The sequence below is a fragment of the Balaenoptera physalus genome (assembly GCF_965194825.1).
Source record: "Balaenoptera physalus genome assembly, chromosome: 3".
Taxonomy (NCBI): domain Eukaryota; kingdom Metazoa; phylum Chordata; class Mammalia; order Artiodactyla; family Balaenopteridae; genus Balaenoptera; species Balaenoptera physalus.
In genome coordinates this window covers 115795580-115816018 of record NC_138890.1, presented here as the reverse complement: position 1 = coordinate 115816018, position 20439 = coordinate 115795580, and the positions used below count along the sequence as shown (strand labels likewise).

The 20439-nt window shown below is 36.3% G+C and overlaps 1 protein-coding gene across 1 annotated transcript in view; it reads right to left on the bottom strand.

Annotated features, from left to right (window-relative positions):
- AP3B1 (adaptor related protein complex 3 subunit beta 1) overlaps positions 1–20439 on the bottom strand; it is a 271201-nt gene that overhangs the window by 234086 nt on the left and 16676 nt on the right. The gene's annotated exons all lie outside the window — the stretch shown is intronic.

Here is a 20439-nt window from a genome sequence, read left to right as displayed (position 1 = left end):
TCTTTCGGGACTTCCCTGACGGTCTAGTGGTTAAGACTTTGCCTTCCAATGCAGGGGGTGCAGGTTCCATCCCTGGTGGGGAAGCTAAGATCCCACATGTCTCGGGACCAAAAAAACCAAAACATAAAACAGAAGCAATATTGTAACAAATTCAATAAAGACTTTAAAAAAAATGGTCCACATCTTTAAAGAAAAGAAAAAAAAACCAATAGCAGTTATTTCTGCTTAATATGACTTCCCCCAAATAAACTGTTATTCAAAATAGAAATGCAAAGAATTCCCCATAACAGGAAAAAAAAAATGTAAGAACTTTCTTCAGAAGATGTCAAGAAAGAGCACGGAATGAAGAAAAGCTATGTGTCATTCACACATCCTTTTTTCTCCCTAGCTCGCAAAAAGAAAAAAACATAAATCAGTAGGGAAACCCACATCGATACTCCTTAATTCAAAGAATTAAATTAAGGCAATTTTAACATGTAAATGAAAGGATGAAGTAATGAACCAGAGCAGTTAGGGATAAGGATGAAAATGTAGGACAGATTCAGGAACTTCTTGGAAGTTGAAATCAGTGGGATGCAGTGACTGAATGTAAAGGATAAGACGGGCACTCAGTAAGGATGCCCCCATTCCCAGTTTGGATAACCAAGCAGATGATGATGTTACCAAGTAAGATAACTTTGCTGAAGTGGTAGACATTTTCTCCTTTCCAAAGCTGCTTGCTATACAAACATCCTTAAAATATAATTTAGAACAAAAGCAATCAATGCCTTCATATAGAAGGGCTGCAAAAAGGAGAAAAACCCACACAGAATTGCCTCCCAATATTTTTTTTTGGCTTACAACTGACCTGCTCCTATTCTTCAAAGTGAGTGTTCCCCCCAGCAATTAAAAAATCCCTCCCAGCAAAAAAAAAATTCATAATTTGTAATATCTAATCATTTTTCCTTCAACACAGAAAAACAGAATTTTTTAAAGTTATTATATAGCTAGACAAAGAGTTCTTAGACTTGACACCAAAAGCACAGTCCATAAAAGGGAACACTGATTAATTAATTTCATCAAAATTTAAAACTTGTTCCAGGGAATTCTCTCTTAAGAAGAAGAAAAAAACAAATTACAGACTGGCAGAAAATGTTTGTAACCACATATATGCAAAAGACTAGTATCCAGAATATAAAAAGAACTCCCAAAACTCAACAGTAAAAAAACAACCAATTCAATCAGAAAAGGGGCAGAAGACATTGTTACAGACTGAATTGGTGCCCCCCCCCCAAAGTTCACATGCTGAAGCCCTGACCCTCAATGTGACGTTACGTGGAAATAGGGCCTTTAAAAAGAGGTAGCTAACATTAAATGAGGTCATAAGGATGGGATTCTAATCCAAAAGGACTGGTGTCCTAAGACAGAGAGTGGTGCAAATGCACAGAAAAAAGGCCATGTGAGAACACAGTGAGAAGACAGTCACCTGCAAGGCAAGGAGAGAGGCCTCATGAGAAAACAAACTTGCCAACACCTTGATCTTGGACTTCCAGCCTCCTGGAAGAACTGTGAGAAACTATGAGAAATAAATTTAAGCCATCCAGTCTATGGTATTTTGTTATGGCAGCCTTAACAAACTATTACAGATTCTGGTAACAAGAAGTGAAGTGTTCATGTAATAAATACCTAAAAATGTGGAAGTGGCTTTGGAACTGGGCAACAGGTAGAGGCTGGAACAGTTCTGAAGTGCATGTTTGTTTTTTTTTAAAACATGCCTTGAAGAGACTATTGGTAAATATATGGAGTTAAAGGTGATTCTGATGAGATCTCAGATGGAAATGAGGAACATATTACGGGAAACTGGAGGAAAGGCAATCCTTATTATAAAGTGAAAAGAACTTGGCCCAACTATGTTCCAGTGTTTTGTGGAAAATAGAAGTTAAAAGTGATGAACTTGAATATTTAGCCGAGGAGATTTCTAAGCAAAGTGTGGAAGTCACAGCCTGGTTTCTCCTTACTGCTTACAGTAAAATGAGAAAGAAAGATACATTGAAGGAATTGTTACGCAAAAAAGGAACTAGAACTTGAAGATTTGGAAAAATCTCAGCTTATCCATGTTGCAAAAATCAAGCAAGTGTCTTCAGAAGAGAACACCAGAGAACACTGAAAAATCATTTGATAACGAAATCACGGATGCCCCTCGTGGATTTAATCAGACATCTCAGCTGAAACCAGGAATGGAGATGGGATTATACCAGCAGAGACACTACCAGTTTGGACTAAAAGGAAGAGTTGGGACAAAACAAAGGAAAGCTGGATTCTACAGGACAGGACAATGTGAGGACACAGAGAGAAGACAGACATCTGCAAGCCAAGGAGAGGGGCCTCAGAAGAAAGCAAACCTGCCGACACCTTGATCTTGAGTCCCAGATTCAAATGTGAGAAATAAATGTCTGTTGATCATGCTACTCAATCTGTGGTATTTTGTTATGGCAGGCCTAGTAAACTAATACTGACATCAACAAACAATTCACTGAAGGAGATAAACAAATGGCAAAAAGCACATGAAAAAATATTCAACTTAATTAGCCATTAGCAAATTAAAACCACAGCAAGATATCACTGCACACATATCAGAATGGCTCACTTAAATAAAATGGTGGCAACACCAAATGATAGTGAGGATGTGGAAGAACTGGATTGCTCACATACTGCTAGTGGGCATTGTAAAAGGTTATAGCCACACTGGCAGTTTAGCAGTTTCTTACAGAACTAAACCTGCAATTACCATACAAGCCAGTAATTGCACTCTTGTGCATTTATCCCCAGGAAATGTTAAAGTTATAGTCACGCAAATATCTGTATTCAAGTATTCATAGCAGCTTTATTCCTACTAGCCAAAATGGAAAAAACCCTTCTGGAAACAACCCAGATGCCCTTCAATCAGTGGATGGTTCAACAAACTGTGGTACACCCACAGCATGGAATACCACTCAGCAGTAAAATGAAACAAGCTATTGACATCTCAACAACTCTGATTAATCTCCACAGAAGCATACTGAGTGAAAAAAATTAATCCTAAAAGGTTACATACTGTATTACTCCATTTATACAACATTCTTGAAATAACAAAATTATAGAAATGGACAAAGATTAGTGGTTGCTGAGGGTAAGGACAAGAAGCAGGAAGCATGGATATAAAAATACAACACAAGAGATCCCTATGGTGATGAAACTGTTGTATCTTTACCTTTGGGGTGGCTACATGAAACTAGAGATGTGATTAAATGGGAACAGAATACCACCCCAACACACACACACAAATAAGTACAAGTAAAACTGGAGAAATCTGAACAAGACTGGTGAAGTATGTCAATGTAAACATCTTGGTTGTGATATTGTACTATAGTTTATCATTGAAGGAAACTGAGTAAGGGGTACACAGGATCTCTCTGTATTATTTTTTATACCTGCATATGAATCTACAATTATCTCAAAATCAAAAGTTTAATTAGAAAAAAGTTATATGACAATTACAACTCATTTATAAGAAGAGAAGCCAATTTTTAAAAACGGTCAAAAAATTTGAATAGATATTTCACACAGTAAGATTAGGAATACCACTAAGTACATGAAAAGATACTTAAGGTCATTAATGTCAGAAAATGCAAATTAAATGAGATACCATTACACACCCATGAGAACAGATGAAAGACAATGACAATAACAAATGTTGCCAAGACTATGGAACAACTAGAACTCTCACACACTGCCAGTAGCAATGTAAAACAGTACAACCACTTTGGAAAACTGGGAGTTTCTTACAAATTTTAACATAAATCTACTATGTGATCCAGTCATTCCACTTCCCAGAGAAATAAAAACATATTTCCACATAATAACTTAAATGAATATTCATAGCAGCTTTATACATATTAAAAAACTAGAAACAATCTAAATGTCGATCAGCATAATGTGATTTAGCCATACACTGGAATACAATCCAGCAATGAAAAAGAAATAACCACTGATACATGCAACAAGATGGATGAATTCTCAAAATCATTATGTGAGTGAAAGACACCAGACACAAAAGAGCATAATTTAATTCATTTAAAGTTCTAGAAAACGCAAACTAATCTGTAGTGATAAAACCAAGATCAGTGGTATCATAGGCAAAAGGAAAAGTGGACATGAAAGGGACATTAAAAAATTTCTTATTCTATAAGAAGATGGAAATGTTCTGTATCTTCTTAACTGTGGTGGTGATTTTACAGGTGTATACATCTGTCAAAACTCATCTAATTATAATCTTTAGGTGGGTAATTTGTCGTATGCAAATTATACCTCCATAAAAATGATATTAAAAAGTTTCACAGGGGCTTCCCTGGTGGCGCAGTGGTTGAGAATCCGCCTGCCAATGCAGGGGACACGGGTTCAAGCCCTGGTCTGGGAAGATCCCACATGCCGCAGAGCAGCTAGGCCCGAGAGCCACAATTACTGAGCCTGCGCGTCTGGAGACTGTGCTCCACAACAAGAGAGGCCGCGATAATGAGAGGCCCACGCACCGCAATGAAGAGTGGCCCCCGCTTGCCACAACTAGAGAAAGCCCTCGCACAGAAACGAAGACCCAACACAGTCATAAATAAATAAATAAATAAATAAATAAATAAATAAATAAATAAATAAAATTTTTAAAAAAAGTTTCACAGTGTTTTATTCACGTGTGAATAAGACACTAATCCTCCAAAACAAGACTAAAAGTCATATATCTATTTCTGAGAAATACATTATTAAGGATGAGATAAGCCACATTTTCATACTCTGAAATTAGAGTATCACATTTAAGTTTAAAGCTTAACTCAAGAATTTATTTATTTATTTATTTATTTTTACAGGTTTTTTTTTAATGTTTTGGTTTATTTTATTTATTTACTTTTGGCTGCATTGCGTCTTCATTGCTGTGCATGGGCTTTCTCTCTAGCTGTGGTGAGCGGGGGCTACTCTTCGCTGTGGTGCACGGGCTTCTCATGGCGGTGGCTTCCCTTGTTGCGGAGCATGGGCTCTAGGCGTGCAGGCTTCAGTAGTTGTGGCACACAAGCTCAGTAGTTGTGGCTCGTGGGCTCTAGAGCGCAGGCTCAGTAGTTGTGGTGCACGTGCTTAGTTGTTCCGCAGCATGTGGGATCTTCCCGGACCAGGGATTGAACCCGTGTCCCCTGCATTGGCAGGCAGATTCTTAACCACTGCACCACCAGGGAAGTCCCTTATTCAAGAATTTAAATCACTGAATTTTATTTTAGGACGTCAAAGGAAAATTCTCTTAAATGACTATAAGAAAATTGATAAGAAACTAAGACTGTAGTATTACCAACAGTAACTACTTGTACTGTTTATTAGTTTATGATTAGCAATTTTTAAGTTTCTACAACAAAGTCTCCAGAAAAGAGACTTAAAAATTTACTCCACATAGCTCCTTCCTGCAATATGGTTCAAGCACACGCACACACGCGCACACACACACACACACACAAAAGTATCAGAAGCCCTTTCATCTCAGCTTAAGCTTAAAAGTAGGTGACAAGAGCTTCCTTGACTACTCCAAATAGACAGCCTTGACAAAAAAGCTTTACTTTGTACATTTTACAAATTTAGGCCTAATGTAGGCAAGTAAGCACTAACCAGTAATGAATGACTGCTCCTGTGTTATTATGGGCTGAGTTGTGTCCCTTCTGAAATTCCAGTGTTAAAATCCTAACCCCCAATACCACAGAATATGAATGTATTTGTAGATAGAGTCTTTAAAAAGGTCATTAAATTAAAATAAGGTCAACATGCATTGGCCCTAATCCAATAGGACTGATTTTTTACAAGAAGATCAGATTAGGACAGATACACAAAGACGAAAAGATGATCATGTGAGGGCACAGCAAGAAGGTGGCTATCTGCAAGCCAGGGAGAGAAGCCTCAGAGGAAACCAAATCTGCCAAAACCTTGATCTTAGATTTCTAGTCTCCAGAATCCAGGGAAAATATATTTCTGTTAATTAGGCCACCAAGTCTGTGGCATTTTGTTATGGCAGTACTAGCAAACTAACATATAAGTTAAATGTTTCAAACTGTCATGGCAGTAAAAAATAAATAAATAAACAAATGGAAGCTAAGTATATTTTTCCCAAAAAGAGTAGAGGCAATGGGATTTACTATGAAAAAAATTTCCCTTTCTTTCCAAGTAGCTCATAAAATTAAATGCAATGGTGACCACTAGCAGGACACAAAGATAATTAAATAATTACAATAACTACTTTTCTCTAATTAAAAATACAGCTAGAAAATATATAAATAGTAAGATAGGAACATATAAGAACTACATCCGAGGATATACATCTACCAAATATAAAATACTATAACTGTTCTCTGTAATGAATTCAGAATCCCTTCTTAAAACTTGTTCTTTCACATTGCACTATTAACTGAAAAGGAACAAAAATCAATGAAACCACAAATGAGGTTCTTTCCCCTCTAATTTTTGTTGTTTTCCTATTTTACTTACTGACCATGTAGACTTTTACAAATGAAAAAACAAAAACCTAAATGAAACTTTTAAAAACTTTGGAGGAATAAGAAAGTGAAAAAAGCTGAAGTAATTAGATAAGAAGTAAATAGAAAGAAAATGTGACCACACATATACATGTCAAAAAAAGAAAGAAAATTCATTTTCTCATGTCTGATCCCTTTTTTCCCCAAGAGTGTTCCACCAATCTTCTCCACCAGTGTTATCTGGAGAGAGAAGTGAGCAATGAAGAATAATGAAGTGTCAATTTTTAGGACATTCCAACCTCTAACCCCAGGTGCAATCGTGTTCATGGCCTAATGGAAACTTGGTTTGTTCCTCTAAAGCTCGAGATGCCACAGTCCCCTTCCCAACCACCTTTAGGTCCTGACCCACTCTCTCAAACTAAACACAAGAAAACACGAATTCGATATTAAAGCCAAAGGTTTTGCTCTTCATGTTTAACAAAAAACATGGTCTTCAAAACCAATACAAATATCTTTTGTGTTAACTCGCGTAGAGAGCTAATAACTTTGAGGTTCAGAGAAAAGAGACAAGAAAATCCTAGGCACTGTTTCAAACTGATGTAATATTCAACTTCTCAGATATGTCATAAACACCTACTGAAAATTCTGATATAAATTACATATCTCTACACAAATTCCTCTCTGCTTGTCACCAAAACAGTAAAGACTGGGTGGAAGTTAATACCATCACACCTAGTTTACCCTCAAAATATGTTCACTTGTATTGAGCCATTTTAGGTCTATATCCTTCGTTATATGGATTCAAATATGGCCTATTAACATGTATTACTACATTAATCTTAGAAATTGAGAAATTCTTTTTGCTAAACATCAGAAGAGTTGATTCAAAATAATACTGAATTAGTAATATTTTCATTAACTCTTTACCAAAAACCAATATGTGTTTCAAGTATGGTTTTTTAATTTACCTACTTCTTCATTTACCTATTTATCTGTAGCTATCCAGCTTTGAGCATTAAAATACCAACTTTATTTTTACATAAGTGACATCTTGTGGTGTTAAGCGGTATAACTTTTCCTTTCATGATCAAAATATGCCTTTTTTTTTATAGTTTCAACGACCAGAGAAAAATATGTAACTGGAAGGTTAAAGGAAATCTTACTATTACCAAGAAGTCACTTTTACTTCAGTACCAGTATAAAACAGCAACTATAATCGAAAAGCAAATTTTTACCAGTTACCTTTCAGAATTTAAGAAGTTGCAGGGCTTTTACATTGTATAAATTACCTCTTTTTAAAAATATCTGTAATTCATAGCTCATTAAAACCTTCTACTCCTTTGAAAGGCAGTGTAAATTAAGGGGAATATTAACACTATGTAGCACTGTACACTATCTCAGTGCTTCTCCAAGTATGATCTGAGAAAGACTGGTCCAAGAACCATTACCAATCCACAAATTTTTGTTACTAATACATAAGGAAATATAAAAAGAAACTGAGGGCTTCCCTGGTGGCGCAGTGGTTGAGAATCTGCCTGCCAATGCAGGGGACACGGGTTCGAGCCCTGGTCTGGGAAGATCCCACATGCCACGGAGCAACTGGGCCCGTGAGCCACAATTACTGAGCCTGCGCTTCTGGAGCCTGTGCTCCGCAACAAGAGAGGCCGCGATAGTGAGAGGCCCGCGCACCGCGATGAAGAGTGGCCCCCGCCTGCCGCAACTGGAGAAAGCCCTCGCACAGAAACAAAGACCCAACACAGCCATAAATAAATAAATTAATTAATAAATTAAAAAAAAAAAAGAAACTGAGAGCAAGCACTTAGAGCAATTCAACAGTGTAATTTTATATTTTTGAATCTAATAGAAAATTGGGGCTTGCATTTTGCATGTTTTTTTCCATTTCATTTTTCTAGGAATTTATTTTTTATAGTATTTTACATAAGTATCCATCCATAATGGATTGGAAATTTTAAAAAAAGGCCCTTCACCAGTTTGAGAGCACTGCACTACACAATTAATTCCTTCTCCCTCAAAAGAATCACCAAAATTTGTGAACTACAGAAAGCAACACCTGAAATTTAAATCCAGGAATGATGGATAAAGAAAAGTGATAAGGAATAGTGACAAATAATTTCCTTATTTAAAAATCCAATGCAAAAATCTCATGAGTACTTTTTTTGGCTTTTTCTCACTTTTAAAAAAAAATTTTTATTGGAGTATAGTTGCTTCACAACATTGTGTTAGTTTCTACTGTACAGCAAAGCGAATCAGCTATACATATACATATATCCCCTCTTTTTTGGATTTCCTTCCCATTTAGCTCACCACAGAGCGCCGAGTAGAGTTCCCTGTGTTATACAGTAGGTTCTCATTACTTATCTATTTTATACATAGTATCAATAGTGTATATATGTCAATCCCAAGCTCCCAATTCATCCCACCCACCCCCCTTTCCCCCTTGGTATCCATAGGTTTGTTTTCTATGTCTGTGTCTCTATTTCTGCTTTGTAAATAAGATTGTCTATACCAATTTTTTCAGATTTCACATATATGCGTTAATATATGCTACTTGGGGACTTCCCTGGTGGCGCAGTGGTTAAGAATCCACCTACCAATGCAGGGGACACGGGTTCGAGCCCTGGTCTGGGAAGATCCTACATGCTGCGGAGCAACTAAGCCCATGTGCCACAACTACTGAGCCTGTGCTCTAGAGGTGGCAAGCCACAACTACTGAGCCCATGTGCCACAACTACTGAAGCCCGCGCACCTAGAGCCCGTGCTCCACAAGAGAAGCCACCACAACGAGAAGCCCACACACCACAGTGAAAAGTAGCCCCCACTCGCCGCAACTAGAGAAAGCCCACGCGCAGCAACGAAGACCCCACGGAGGCAAAAATAATAAATAAATAAATTTATTTTAAAAAAATATATATATGATATTTGTTTTTCTCTTTCTGACTTACTTCACTCTGTATGACAGTCTCTAGGTCCACCCATGTCTCTACAAATGACCCAATTTCGTTCCTTTTTATGGCTGAGTAACATTCCATTGTACATATGTGCCACATCTTCTTTATCCATTCCTCTGTTTCATGAATACGTTTAGATTATTTGATATAACTGACCACTACTCTTCCATCTTTAAATTCCCTACCTTGGATTCTGTAATTCTCTATTCTCATTTGGTTCTCATTTGCATTTGTGACACACAAATGAGAAAAAATATGGCAAAAATCCTTGCCCTTGTAGAGTTTTCATTTAGTAAGTAAAAAAACAAACAAACATAATAAAAAAGTAAATTTTACAGTCATGAGATGATATGAGGGAAAAATAAAGCAAAGGGAGAGAGAATGCAGAAGGGAAAGGAGGAGGTAATTTTATACAGGGTGGTCGGCATAGGCTAAATAAAGAGACATCTGAACAAAGATTTGCAAGTGAGGTAGTCAGCCATTCAGATACTGGAGGGGAGGAACAGGGAGGAAGAGCACTCTAGGCAGAGACGATGAAGGAGGGTAAATAATACTAAAGGCTTTGGTGTTTACTCTGAATGAAGTCAGGAACCATTGGAGGGTTCTGAATAGAGGAGTCATAATCTAATACACATACAGAATCATTCTGGCTGTTATGTTTAGAATACACTGTAAGGACTTCCAGATCTGCCCATGGTGCTGTAGCTTGTAAGATACTAAGCCTGCCACAGAAAATGACTATAAAAGCTGGAAAAAACAAATAAAGTAATTTTCTCAAGGCACTGGAGATCAACCCATGCAGGCAGGACTTAAGCGGCCAAGATCCTGGAAAGAAAAGAAGCACACAAAGTGCACTTTTTATTCACATCAGCTTTTTTACCTGACTGCATTTCCCCAACTGCTATCTGAGAGAATAGAACCCAAGGAGAAATGACAGTTTTAAAAGACTGAGGACACAAATGTTAAAGTTCGGGGCTACCAAAGGCACTGGAACTTGAAGGGCAAAATTACAGAGGAGGGAATCAGTGAAAAGGTACACAAAATTCTGTGTACAAACTCCCTTCAAGTAGTTGACTACATTTTCACAGGGCAAGATTCTGGGAAATCCAGCAGAAAACAACAGCAGCTGGGAGATTAAACACCTGAGCAGAGATTTCAGCAACCACACATTGCTGGGAAGAGAAGTTGGAAATCAAGTCTTCTAAGTAGAGAGGCGCTGGTAAATACCCTGGCCTTTCAGTTAAGACCACAGAAGGGCCACAACTGAAAAGTAAGGATATTCCCTAGGAGTATAAGAAAAACTGAAATAGACAAGACCTTTAAAAGCCTAAAACTGAGCTTAAACAGGATCAAAGTGATCTGCTAGAACTCTATCTACCTATCAGAAAAAAAAAACACAACCCTCTTTGGAAGAAGACAGCATCCAAAGACTCGTCAGTGTTCTTATCTTAATTATCTAGCATCTGATCAAAACTTAAGAGACAGGAACAAAAACAGGAACAAATGACAAGAGAGAGATAAGGAGGGAGGGAGGGAGGGAGGAAGGAAGGAAGAAAGGAAGGAAGGAAAGAAGAAAGGAAAGAAGGAGAGAAGGGAGAGAAAGAGAACAAAAGGAACAGAAACAGATCCATGGGTAATTCAGATACTACAGTTATCAGATAGGGACTTTAAAATAACTACAATTAATATGGTCAGGAAAATACAGGAAAAGATGGACAAAAGAGACAAAATGATAAAGAATGTCATTAAAGTAGTAGAATCTATACAAAATAATCAAATGAATATTCAGAAATGAAAAGTAAAGTTTATGAAATTAGAACTCACTAAATAGGTTTAACAGCAGAAGATAGGATTATTGAATGTGAAGGCAGGTCAAGAGAAATTATACAATTTGAAGCACCAAGAAATAAAAGAATGGAAAACACCAAACAGCACATCAGAGACACGTAGAATATGGTCAAAATATCTAACATACTTTTAATTAGAGTACTAAAAAGAGAAGGGAGAGAGAAAGAATGGGACAAAAGCAACATTTCAAAAGTTAATGGTTAAGGGCTTCCCTGGTGGCACAGTAGTTAAGAATCCACCTGCCAATGCAGGGGACACGGGTTCGAGCCCTGGTCCAGGATGATTCCACATGCCACAAAGCAACTAAGCCCGTGCACCACAACTACTGAGCGTGTGCTCTAGAGCCCACAAGTCACAATTACTGAGCCCACGTGCCACAACTACTGAAGCCCACGCACCTAGAGCCTGCGCTCAACAAGAGAAGCCACCGCAATGAGAAGCCCATGACCGCAATGAAGAGTAGCGCCCGCTCACTGCAACTAGAGAAAGCCTGTGCACAGCAACGAAGAGCCAACGCAGCCAAAAATAAATAAATAAATAAATTTATATTAAAAAAAAATTAACAGCTAAGAGTTTTTCCAAACTGATGAAAGATGTAAACCCACATATTTTAAAATCTTAAGAAAACAGGAAAAACATAAAGAAAACTACACGAGGCCTAGCATAGCCAAACTGCTGAAAATCAAAAGACAATGAGAAAAATCTTAAAAGCATGTAAGAAAAAAAGACATTTCCTTAAGGAAAGGGTCAACAAACCTTTTCAGTAAAGGGCCAGATAGTAAATATTTTAGGCATTACAAGAGGCCATACCGTCTCTGATGATTGCAGAGTAAAATCAGCTATGTACAATACATAAATAAATGGGCATGGCTGTGTCCCAATAAAACTTTATTTATACAAATGGGCAGACCATAGTTTGCTAATCCCTGTTTTAAAAGGACCAACAATAATACTGAAAGTCAACTTTTCAACAGACTTTATAGAGGCCAGAAGACAATGAAATTACATCTTTTAAAAGCTGAAAGAAAAAAAGGCCAACATACAATTCTATACCACTGAAAATATCCTTCAAAACTGAAGGTGAAAAAAAGTGGTTTTCAGACCAATAATTGCTGAGGATCTGCTGCCAGGACATAAAAGGATATGATTTCAAAAGGAAGATAAAATAATTCAAAATTTGTATGCAATTTGTATGTATTCTAAATTTATAGCTTCCATCTATGAAGCAAAACCTGATAGAACTAATAGAAGAAAAACATGTATCCACAATCATGATTGGCAATTTTAACACACCTCACTTAGACAGAACAAGCAGGTGAAAAATTCAATAACGATGTAGAAAATCCAAACACAAATAACCAACTTAACCTGACACGCACAGAACTATATCCAACAACTGCAGAATAAACATTCTTTTTGAGTGCACACAGAACATTTACCAAAATAGACTATACGCTGGATAAGATCTTAAATTTCAAAGGTCTAAAATCATATAAGGTATGTGGAATCTAACTAAAAATCAATAACAGAAAACTAACTAGAAAATGCTCAGATGTCTGGAAAGATAAGCAACACACTTCAAGTGACCTACGGGCCAAAGAAGAAATCATCAGGGAAATTAGAAAATATTTTGAACTGACTAATAAAACTGCAACATTTCACAACTCATGAGATATGGCAAAAGCAGTACTTAAAGTAAATTTATATTTCTAAATGCAATATAAAAGAAGAAAAATTGAAAATCAATATTCTAAGCTTCCATTTCAGGAAACTAGAAAAAGAACAGCAAATTAAACTCAAAGAACAAGTAAATAAATAAAGGATAAGAGGAGAATTCAATACAATAGAAAGCAAACTAAAATAGACAAAAATCAGCAAAACTAAAGGATGGTATCTTTCAAATAGGTTGTTATGAAGACTTAATGAGATCACTGTAAAGCACTTATCACTGGGCCTAGCACATTCATTTATTCAGTATCTACTAGGTTCCATGAACTGTTCTAAGTACTGGGACTTACATTCTAAGTGAGAATGCAGTGGGGTGGGACAGAGGCGACGGGGAATGATAGAAACGGGTGAAGAAGGAAGGAACAGGGAGGCAAGGAGGGAAGAGAGAGGGAAAGGGAAGGAAAACATAAAGATAGAAAGACAAAATAAGTACTATTCAAATAATTAAAATAGGGTAACACAATAAAGTAATTCTGGGCAATCACAAAACACTTCTATGGGTAAAGGTGATCAATTAAGCTGAGATCTCAAATGACAAGGAGTCAATCACAGGAATTTTGCAAAGATACTATGGCAGGAATAAACATGGATATATAAAGACCCAAAAGAAGGTCTACAAAGTGTCTATAAATGTAGACTATGGTTATTTTCTCAAGTACACTAAACACACAATAAATATTAGTTGACAGAATAAATGAACATAGGCTATATGCTAATCGTGTTCCTTAGAGGGATACACAAAAACTCTTACGGTTTCACTGGATTCTCATTGGTCACGGGCCCCAATAAAGATTAAAAACTAGGCATACATCTTCCATGTATGCATACCATCTGTGCATGTTCTAAAAACCATAATGCTATACATATATCACAAGAAATCTCCATATTTGTCAAACCCTTTACCAAAACCCTCAGCTACTTATCCTGTTGGCAGCCAACAGGAAGTAAATATTACTTTTGCTTAGGATATAAGGAATACCTTCTAGAATGTGACTACTCATCCTTAAAGTTTTAAAGGAAATGTCACAGAGCCACTCAGCTACTTGATTTATAGATGCTGAGACAAAATACTGGTTTGAACAGGCAAATGTTCTTTTTCACTGTTTAAGATCACCATAAACCAAAGATGCCACTTTCGGTAAAATATTAAAAGATTGCGGGAGTCTCAAAAGCCATTAAAAATTGATAAATATAAACACAGAAAATTTTTAAATTTTGCACTAAAAATAACTGCTATAAACTAAGTCAAAAAACAGGTAAAATGAATTTGGGATTCATCTCATAGGAGGGCTAATTTCCTTAAAATACACAGGGCCCTTAACTAATCAGTAAGAGCTGATCCAATAGGGAAATGGACAAAGGACATTTGAAAGTATTTCACTGAAAGAATAAACCAATAAATATGAGGGGGAAGACTTAATGCACTGACAATTATAAAGACTCCGTGTAATAACATCTTGCACCTATAAGACTGGCAAATATTATGAAATTTGATGGTACCCAATATTGGCAAAGGTGTAAGGAAAACAGACTTTACTGTTAGTGGAGGGAGAAAACCTCCACTAAATTACCTTACCTATCTCTAAGGTAATTTAATAAGATCTATCCTAATTAAAAATGCAATAAACTTTGACCAACAATTCTATCTGTAGGAATTTTTCCTACAAATAAATTCATACAAATATGCGAAAATTTATGTTGCAGTATTTCTTACACTCAATAACAAGTGAAATTAATCAATCAAATACTCATCAAAAAGAGAACTAACTAAATAAAAGTAATACTGGGAAATATTACACGGTAGTTAAAAAGCCTGAAATAGTTTCATATGCTGATACGGACAGGCCTCCAAGATATGTTAAAGGAAAAGCAAAATACATAGAGGATAGGATATGTATTATCATTTAGTTTAAAAAAAATTTTCTAGAAGGATACACAAGAACTTTTTCATTGTGGTTATCATGGGGGGTGTAGGAATGGGGGATTTAAACACTTTCTCTATTACTAACTAGCCACTAACATGCCTTACATTTATGACATATAATTAACTTATTTAACCACCTGATAGTGGTATTGCTTTCTAAACACAATTTTCAAGTATACCACCACAGAATTAGGGAAGAGCAGAACAAGGAATTAAACTTGAGTCTTGTTTTGAAACCAACATTCTTCTCATTTATCATATTGCTATGAACTTCTAAAGTTGAGTATATTAAGAAAATATTTCAACTTCCAAAAAACAAAAGTCTAGGACCAGATGGCTTCACAGGTGAATTATATCAAACATTTAGAGAAGAGCTAACACCCACCCTTCTCAAACTCTTCCAAAAAATTGCAGAGGAAGGAATACTCCCAAACTCATTCTATGAGGCCACCATCACCCTGATACCCAAACCAGACAAAGACACTACAAAAAAAAGAAAATTACAGACCAGTATCACTGATGAATATAGATGCAAAAATCCTCAAGAAAATACTAGCAATCAGAATCCAACAACACATTAAAAGGATCATACACCATGATCAAGTGGGATTTATCCCAGGGATGCAAGGATTCTTCAATATACGCAAATCAATCAATGTGATACACCATATTAACAAATTGAAGAATAAAAACCATATGATCGGGCTTCCCTGGTGGCGCAGTGGTTGAGAATCTGCCTGTCAATGCAGGGGACACAGGTTCGAGCCCTGGTCTGGGAAGATCCCACATGCCGCGGAGCAACTGGGCCCGTGAGCCACAATTACTGAGCCTGCGCGTCTGGAGCCTGTGCTCCGCAACAAGAGAGGCCGCGATGGTGAGAGGCCCGCGCACCGCGATGAGGAGTGGCCCCCACTTGCTGTGGCTAGAGAAGGCCCTCACACAGAAGTGAAGACCCAACACAGCCATAAATAAAAATAAATAAATAAATAAAATTTAAAAAAAAAAAAAAAAAAAAAAACCATATGATCATCTCAATAGAGGCAGAAAAAGCTTTTGACAAAATTCAACACCCATTTATGATAAAAACTCTCCAGAAAGTGGGCCTAGAGGGAACCTACCTCAACATAATAAAGGCCATATACAACAAACCCACAGCAAACATCATTCTCAATGGTGAAAAACTGAAAGCATTTCCTCTAAGATCAGGAACAAGACAAGGATGTCCACTCTCACCACTATTATTCAACAGAGTTTTGGAAGTCCTAGCCACAGCAATCAGAGAAGAAAAAGAAATAAAAGGAATACAAATTGGAAAAGAAGAAGTAAAACTGTCACTGTTTACAGATGACATGATACCTTACATAGAGAATCCTAAAGATGCCACCAGAAAACTACTAGAGCTAATCAATGAATTTGGTAAAGTTGCAGGATACAAAATTAATGCACAGAAATCTCTTGCATTCCTATACGCTAACGATGAAAACTCTGAAAGAGAAATTATGGAAACACTCCCATTTACCATTGCAACAGAGAGAATAAAATACCTAGGAATAAACCTACCTAAGGAGACAAAAGACCTGTATGCAGAAAACTATAAGACACTGATGAAAGAAATTAAAGATAATACAAACAGATGGAGAGATATACCATGTTCTTGGATTGGAAGAATCAATATTGTGAAAATGACTATACTACCCAAAGCAATCTACAGATTCAATGCAATCCCTTTCAAATTACCAGTGGCATTTTTTACAGAACTAGAACAAAAAAATCTTAAAATTTGTATGGAGACACAAAAGACCCCGAATAGCCAAAGCATTCTTGAGGGAAAAAAATGGAGCTGGAGGAATCAGACTCCCTGACTTCAGACTATACTATAAAGCTACAGTAATCAAGACAATATGGTACTGGCACAAAAACAGAAAGACAGATCAATGGAACAGGATAGAAAGCCCAGAGATAAACCCATGCACCTATGGTCAACTAATCTATGACAAAGGAGGCAGGGTATACAGTGGAAAAAAGACAGTCTCTTCAATAAGTGGTGCTGGGGAAACTGGGCAGTTACATGTAAAAGAATGAAATTAGACACTCCCTAACACCATACACAAAAATAAACTCAAAATGGATTAGAGACCTAAATGTAAGACCAGACACTATAAAACTCTTAGAGGAAAACATAGGAAGAAAACCCTTTGACATAAATCACAGCAAGATCTTTTTTGATCCACCTCCTAGAGTAATGGAAATAAAAACAAAAATAAACAAATGGCACCTAATGAAACTTAAAAGCTTTTGCAAAGCAAAGGAAACTACAAACAAGACGAAAAGACAACCCTCAGAATGAGAGAAAATTTTTGCAAATGAGTCAATGGACAAAGGATTAATCTCCAAAATATATAAACAGCTCATGCAGTTCAGTATTAAAAAACAAACAACCCAATAAAAAAATGGGCAGAAGACCTAAATAGACATTTCTCTAAAGAAGACATACAGATGACCAAAAAGCACATGAAAAGCTGCTCAACATCACTAATTATTAGAGAAATGCAAATCAGAACTACAGTGAGGTATCACCTCACACCAGTTAGAATGGGCATCATCAGAAAATCTACAAACAACAAATGCGGGAGAGGGTGTGGAGAAAAGGGAACCCTCTTGCACTGTTGGTGGGAATGTAAATTGATACAGCCACTATGGAGAACAGTATAGAGGTTCCTTAAAAAACTACAAATAGAACTACCACACAACCCAGCAATCCCACTCCTGGGCATATACCCAGAGAAAACCATAATTCAAAAAGATACATGCACCCCAGTGTTCACTGCAGCACTATTTACAATAGTCAGGTCATGGAAGCAACCTAAATGCCCATCGACAGACGAATGGATAAAGAAGATGTGGTACATATATACAATGGAATATTACTCAGCCATAAAAAGGAACAAAACTGGGTCATTTGTAGAGACGTGGATGGACCTAGAGACTGTCATACAGAGTGAAGTAAGTCAGAAAGAGAAAAACAAATATCATATGGTAACACATATATGTGGAACCTAGAAAAATGGTACAGATGAACCAGTTTGCAGGGCATCTGCAGAAATAGAGACACAGATGTAGAGAGCAAACATATGGACACCAAGAGGGAAAAGTGGCGAGGGTGGTGGTGGTGGTAGGATGAATTGGGAGATTGGGATTGACATGTATACACTAATATGTATAAAATAGATAACTAATAATAACCTGCTGTATAAAAAATAAAAATTCAAAAAAAAACATTTCAAAAACTGTAAAATAATATTAGTATAAAATCCGTAGCCTAAGACGCTACAATACTTCCTCCCTAATCTATAATTGACCACAAGAAAACTGCTGCATTCTTTTTTCTCTTAAATTCAAAATTTTTATGAAAAGACAACTGATCACTGGAACCATAATAAACACTAATTCTAACTATTCTCAGTAGTAGTTTAAAACAGCTGTGATACACTTCTGTATAAGTCAAAATAAATTTTATTTTCACTGACATTACTTTGACTATATTTGGTTAACATTATCTCATGTAGATTCATCAGCTCAAAATTAATTAGTATTACAGAATAGTGTATTCCATCCAAACAATTCATCTTTGTTGGCTCACATGCCTCACTGCTACTGGCATGCCACTGTAATAATAGGCATGGTGCCACAGTAACAGATGGGCATAAATACAGACATGCCAAAGAATCAGTGTGTGCATCAAGTTTGAGTATTAGTATTAGATTTTCCTCCAAGAAATTCATAAATTATAGTAGAATAATATAAGTTTTCTACATCTATGTTAATAAGATATGCCAACTCAAAGCCAGATTAATTTCTAAATCCTTAAAAAAAAAAAAAAAAACTTTCCAAGGCCACAGAAGGCAAGTTTTCCATCTGATGAGTTTGGATCAGCCTTTTGTACAGGGAATTGAGGAAACCAATATGCAATCTCTACCTTAGATCAGCTTTGTCCCTGAAGCACTTCAAAATCTCAGTAAAAAATTCAGTTTTTAAGAAGTCACTTGGCACTGTTACAAGATGAAAACGTTCTGGGGATCTGTTGGACAACTATGTGAATATACTTAACACTAATGAACCGTACACTTAAAAATGGTTAAGATGGTAAATTTTTATGTTACGTATGTTTTTTTATCATAATTAAAAAGTCACATGGCCCTGTCAAGTTTCCTGATGAAGGTAATGTAGGCCTAGAAACAGAGAAAAGGTCCTACAATGTCCTACTTGACAGGAAAAAAAATCTAAAAATGCAAATCACTGAAGTTTACATGATTATTTAAATTTTGCCATCTGTTGAACAACTATTGTCATTTTCAAAAGATTTATTTCCACATATGGTTTTAAATTTTTGAAATATAGAACATATGATATTGACCAGATTATACTGAAAATTTTTATAATTTTTACCACATTAATGAAAAGTTTTAAAATACTAAGAATGCTAAAGAAAAGAAGGGGAAAAAAATCAGTTGTGGTCACTATTATCCAAAATCATTTGCTAAGTATTGTACAAGATTCCAGGAAAGATGGCTGTGTGTGTGTGTGTGTGTGTGTGTGTGTGTGTGTGTGTGTGTGTGTGTAAAGAAAAACTATCTCTGACTTCCAGGAACTTAACCACATTTTCTCTTTAAAGAAATGTGCAAGCATCCAATCACCTTGGGAAAACCAATCTGTTATTTTATACTTGTTGATATTGACAGATAGGCAGAAACTACAAGAACTATGAATTTTTAACTTTATTTACTTTTAATTAACCCTAGCATTTCTACAACATGTAATGTTAAATATAAGGCATCTGTTTTTATTTTATTAAAGTACATAAAAAGTGTTTGTAAAATTCTCACTGCCCCTGAAGGCTATGAGCTCAAATATTCAGAAGTGTTCCAGACTTCTGGATATAAAGACCTAGGTAAAATTTCAACAAAAATTCTGGGTAATGACCCAGGGTGGCCCACTTTTTTGTCTGCCAAATAAAAATATAACAAAAACTACCCTCTTCATAAAATAAAGTAGAAAGGATGTCTGCAGTAGCCATTTGTATTCCTTTTGTTATCTGACTGCTCACATTATTCTGGGCCAATATTACAGTGACCTTTTCAATAATGACAAACATATCTCAAGAAGAAATTTTTGACAGAATTTGATTAAATCTAATGAAAAGTGCAATTACTTAGTCACAGACAACTATGTATATTGCTCCCTCACATTCTCAAACATACATCCTCAAATACATAATAGCCCATATCTCCTCCCCCTGAAAGCCAAAGTTCTTTGGAGAAGTGCTCTTCCTTTACTCACTTCTCTCCCACCTGTCAATCCTCTGCAATCTGATTTTCCCTAACACTGCTGTTACCACCACGATCACCAACCTTATCAGTAAATCCAAGAAACACTACCTCTGACTTTAGTTTACTGG